This window comes from Orcinus orca, chromosome 10 (assembly GCF_937001465.1).
Source record: "Orcinus orca chromosome 10, mOrcOrc1.1, whole genome shotgun sequence".
Taxonomy (NCBI): Eukaryota; Metazoa; Chordata; class Mammalia; order Artiodactyla; family Delphinidae; genus Orcinus; species Orcinus orca.
In genome coordinates this window covers 88797976-88803975 of record NC_064568.1, presented here as the reverse complement: position 1 = coordinate 88803975, position 6000 = coordinate 88797976, and positions in this window count along the sequence as shown.

The following is a 6000-nucleotide window of genomic DNA, read 5'->3' as shown; positions in this document are numbered from 1 at the left end:
TATTTGTTCATAGCCAGCACCTTTATTGAAGGGAAACACTTTTGCTATTTTGTGACAATTTATCTTATTAGCCATGCTGCCAGATGTGATTGATGATAAGAGAAATAAGGGTTGTCCATCTGTATTCTCATCCCAGCTCAGCAGAACCCAGTTAGATGTTATTTATTTTCCTTTTCTCCTCTGGATTGCTTTAGGGCCTGCAATAGAAATGACGTAAAACTGTGATTTTTGAGTTCTTCTGGGCCGGGGGACCAGGACTATTTTAAATCCCTAGAAAGAAGCAAGACTAAATTCTTGTCGGTTTTTTCCTTGAATGTGCTGGTCTGAATAAATTCTTCCCACGAGTTTTGAAAATTAGTCTGTATAGGAAATTTGCCCAAGAATTAGAGTGTAGAGGGGCCAGAAAGGGAAAAAAAGAAACACAAAAAAGCCTAGCTGTTCACTTTTGTCATTGCAATCAGTAGAATAAGTAAAAACTGGAGAAGATTCTTTTTGCCAATTAAAAAGCAATGGACTCTTACACCTGCTGAGCAGGTTAAACTTGTCTGTGAAGGTTTTGTTCACATGAGAACCAGCTGTTCAATTTATAAAGCAGCCACTTAGAGCATTTATCATTCATTCATTCATTCATCCTTTAAATGTTTTGTACCTACTTCCCAGGTAAGCTACCCTGGTATATGTGGGTGGTCATGCCTCTTCTTGCGCTGCTTGCGTTTTCGCCCACGTGTTCATATACTATGATCAGCTTTCTGAGCCCAAACAACTCGATCGTCCTTATTCTTATGAATGGCATGGCAGTATTGGATGGAACAGAATGAATGTATCATAATTTCTTCAAGGAGTTTCCTTTAAAAAAGGGCAGGAAAACTTATCAGTTCTCATACTTAAATTAGAGTTAGGGAAGGCAGTTAATATTTGATTTATTTGATTTATTTAAAGAATTCCACAAGCCCTGGGGGGTGGGTGGTCTGTGTATATGAATTAGATATAACATTTTCAAATAGAAAATCTGAAGTTAAAATCACCCCTAAAGGACAAAATACATTCATTCTTTACAGGTCCACACACAGAGACAAGACAAAGCATTCTATGGACTGCAAGAAAGTCTTCTTCAGCGTGGGCTGGCCTCCATTCTTTTTAAGGCGCTCTCTGCTTTTGATTATTCCATTGCCCTTCCTCTTGCATATTCAGTCATGGTGGGGCTTTTGCTCCCCAACTGCCCTCCCTATTCCTGGAGGGACCACCTCCCTCCCTAGCCTCATGCATATGTTTGGGTGTCCTGAAGATTTGCAGAAACCCGCCCACCATGCACCTTCTATTTAAGACTTATCTTACTGTTTTATCGTAGGTAGAACTGGAACCACTCTTCTGTAAGGTTTGGTACAAGACCTGGTCCTGTTTTCACAGAATCTTGCATCCTTGCTTTCTTCCCTCACCTTGAACACCTTGATGTTTTGGTCTGCCTGATTATAATGATCCTAATTTATTTTATTTTACCTATGTGGATCAAACATTTCAAATTCATCTCTTCACATCTATGTAAACATCATTACATAAAATTAATTTGAAGGTTGTTTTTCACGCAACAAAGAACAACATGTTATGTCTTTAATTTTGGCTGCAAAGTTGAAATAAATCAGTGTTTTAACAAAATGGATTTATTGGGAGATGAAATACAAACATCGCTGAGAAGGAAATGCGGTATGTATTATCTATTTAGGAGTTTACCGAAGATAGACACTTTTGTAATTTGAGAAATAAAGCCTTCCAGAGAGATACAGAATTAATCTTACCCTTTGAATGATTGTGGTAGGAGAGGGTTCTTTTTTGTTTAAAACTCAGGTGAAGTCTGATACTTTTGTCTAGAGTCTACTTGGCTGCATTTTATTTGACATCACTGAACAGGACAATGCAACCTTATCCAACATGACTCCCATTCTTTAAAAAAAATTAAAATGGGTCGGGAGACGATAAAAATTTAATTTCTTTTAAATAGAGGAACTTGAGAAAACTATAAAGTGCTTACCCAAACAGCGATATTTCCATGGATTGATAGCTAAGTAATTTAGAAGAGATTGGTTTATTTCTAACTGTAGAATGATATCTGTACCAAGATACATTTGTGAAATAGGAGACCTCTAGAAAATAATGAAAAATTATAAACCATGCCCATAGACAATACTCATCCAAACCAGATTGTGGAAGTACAAGAAGATAGAGCTCATCTTAGTCATGGTTGGGAGTGGAGAAAATTTGAGAATTCTGCACACTCCTCAGAAAAACCCTGTATGGTTAACAGTTCATGCTAAGGCAGCCCGATTGAAAGCATTTCTCTTCATATTATCTTATAGCACTAACATCTACCTGTACATTGTCTCAAAAGAACTTTGGCCTCATAACAATCTTGGTTTAGCTCACACAATGTCTTTTTATTGTTCTGAGTTATGTTCATTTCATAGGGATGATGCAACTGATTATAGAATCAGTTAATTTGAAAGAGATGCAGCATAAGTACTGTGAATCATGAAATGTTTTTATTACTTCTTTTAGGTTCTCATTTCCTTTGGTCATGGTCTTATGGGAGATTTCAGTGGTAATATAATTTTGATTTCTCTTTTCAACATTCTTTGCCCATGAGAAGGCAATCTTCCCTTTGTTGTTTTTATTTAATAAATTCTGATGTTTTAAAGAAATCGGTTGTTCACTCATTGATAACTTACCAAGTACCTACTAAGTGTCCTGCACTGAATTAGGTGTTAATCTGATATTATTTTCAGTTCTTCAAGTCGTCTTATTTACTGGATTTAAAAAAAGGGTATTCATATAGACTAGAATGTAGATTTTCGTTTTCTTTACCAGTTGTTTGCTGCTTATATAAATGTGGACTAAATGGTTAGTTTTTGGTGTTCCCAACCACCTAACCTTCAGAGTTTTAAAGGTACTGCTGTAGAATTAAAATAAATAGATCCCTCAGTACTGGCCAAACTCATGAATTGGTGGTGCTTCAGAATAATGTTGGCTTTTAATGAACAGAATAGATTTGTATGGAAATGCCATTTTCAGAGAGAGAAACAGAGCTGGGATTTAATTTCCCCTTGAAGATCTGCATTGAAAATGTGTCCCAGGCCTGCTTTGCCCCTATCCTAGTGATAAAAATTATCACTTTTATTCTTCCTTGGGATTCATAAAGGTAAGAATGGCAAACAGTCTGTTTTGCAGTGCAGTTATTTTTACCTTATCTTTCACCATCCACATAAAATCACTTTTCCCCTCTTACTCCACCTGCCTTGCACAGACCGGACAAGAAGAGTGAATGTGAAGATGAATTCAAGGGCATCACTAAAGTCCTTCGCCTGCCCTGAGCCACAAGAATTTTTTGCATAAAGTTACAAGTTCATATTAACTGCTCAACTTTCAAACTTTAGCGGAGAAGCCAGTCCTTCTTCTTCAGTGGTGTTATCAGTCAATTAAGTTTGTATTCTGCATCCTGTCTTAATATTTCCCCTCTCTGAGCTTCTCTCCAGCCCCAGAGATCATATTCTCTGCATGTGTCAAACTTCCTTTTCTCTCCTCATATTTCATCCTTCTAGGATCTGTCAAGTGTCCAAGTTCTCAGAGCTCACTTAAAAATGGATCAAGTCCAGAGGGACCAGTGCCGACTTCCCATTAATCTATCAGAGTTTCAAGTATACGGGCTTTTGAGGTGGGAGAGGAGGAAAAAGAGAGTTAGGGCTCCTCTCCAGGAAAGGAAGGTGTTGCCTCTATTTCTGTGGCAGGATTCTTACCTTAAAGTTCACTCTCTCCAAAGTGAATTCTGAGCTGAGCCATGCAGGGACAAGTCAGCTCGAATCCACAGGAGTGAGACAAGAGTTTGGCTAGGACCCTGTGACTTAGCTTTGTGGTCAAGGAAGAATATGTAAATTCACTCAATTCCCAGGCCTTTCAGCCCTACAGGAAGCGGATTAGGGGAATCCAAGAGTCCTGACTTTCCTGGGAGGCCGAATTACAACTAGAGCCTGTTTTAACTAGCACAGCTTTAGTTTCATACTTGAAATGAAGCTTAAATCAAAATACTCTCCACTCTTACCATATTCTGATGGGAAATTTATTAAATGTTAAAGTCTAATCTGAAAGCAAACGTAGCTTTAAATAAAGCTATGCAACATCATTTAAATAGTCTTTATAACTCGAGTGATGAGTATCTGGGCCTAATAACCCAGATAGGAGAAGGAATTCCACAGCCCTCCTTCCCAATCTGGACCTGTCTGGAAGCGTTTATTTGTACTAAGTTTTCCAGTCTGAAAGTCTGTGTCATTGTTTAGATTCTGCCTGAATAAACAGGCAGAATGATAAACTTCCTCTTCAGGTGAGGTTTATATCTTTTGAATCAGACCATAGCCTCTAAGCCATAGCTTTCCCGTTCAGAGGCTGCAGAATCAGTTCTGCAGATGTTTTTGGGAGGCCCTAATATGTGGCCAGACCTGTAGGGTGTACTTGTAGGTATAACGATGATGACAACGATACCTAGCCCCTAATGAAGTTGTAGTCATTTTGGGAAAGTCAATCTGACACACATGAAATAAGATGCTCATTTAGGAAAATCCTAAAGTAAATAGAGTCAAAAGTCATGATGTCAAATATCAAGTTCAGTTCAAGCAGAAATTTTGCACTTAGTAATCAGGAAGAGGAAAAATGAGTGTGGGCTTTAGTTATTGGGGGAGAGCTTGATGAAATAAATTGGATTTGACATGGTCTGTGCAGAATGTGTTCAATTTGGGGTGCCAGATTTTAAAAGAGTAACCAATACTATTAGTGTAGATCTTCCCATGTGGCTACCATGCAGGGGTTATAGGCGTGCTACCCATCCATGCTACACAATCCTGGGCAGAGGCCTGAGCCTAGAGTCCTCAAGCTGGTCAGCACTGCCCCAAACCCTTGTCATCCTTCCCCAGTATGTACCAGTGAACATACAAGAATTCAGTTCAAATAAGAGTTTTTTTACAATTAAAATGTCTGACAGGGCACCATTTTTCAGAGCAGTGACTCCGTCACCCCTGAAAGCGTGAAGGAGAAGTTGGATGTCTGTATGGTCAGCTGTGTGGAGAGGTCGGCCGGGCTGGACCAAGTGGGCTCCAAGATGCTCTTCCATTCTGATAGCTTGATCACTGGGTGTGTATTGAGGAAACCTAGTTGAGTAGAAAGTGTGGTGGCCCAGAACTGAAGGGTGAATAAACATGTCAGGGGAAGCAGGGGGAGAACTGGAGATTTCTCTGCATCGCGTGAGTGGTGAGGAATGAGATTGATGGTTGAGAACTTTACATATTCTGATAGGCAATGGGGAACTTGCTTCCTGTTCTGGGGCAGGATATGGTAAAACCAGTGTTTGAGGAAGCTTTGCTTTCTATTCTGTACTCCAGGGATGTAAGAAAGAGAGCGAGAGCGAGACAGAGACAGAGAGAGATTGGTTCCAGCCAGGGAGACCACTTAGGAACTTTCCTGTAATCCTATGCCTTACCTGTACTATGGTGGGTGGTAATGGAAATAGAGAAAAAGGGGCAAAATCAGAATTTAATGGAAGGACTAATATGGGTCTCCTTGAAAATGGCTTGGAATTAGGATTCTTTAGATTATTACTTGAAAGGTATGTGGTTGATGTTTTTAGGTCAGCAGGCCACAATCAAGTATTTACATCTTGTCTACCACTCCAGCTGACCAGTGACCTGAGACAAGTCATGAAAATTCCTCTTATTCTCATGCCCTGGTAGTATCATCCCAACAAGAAAGAGTGTTTGCAAAATAGTCTGAGCCGTGGATGTAAGGGGGCTTGTTCTATTAATATTGTGCTATAACAATTCTTGGTATTGGGGTTATTGTTCTCCAGTACATCTCCAATGCAATGGTGATGTAACTCTATATTTCCTACCTTAGGGATATTTTTGTCTTCCAGCAGGATTCTGAAAGTGGGCTTTCCTGTGAGATGTTCTTTGAAAGACTGGCAAA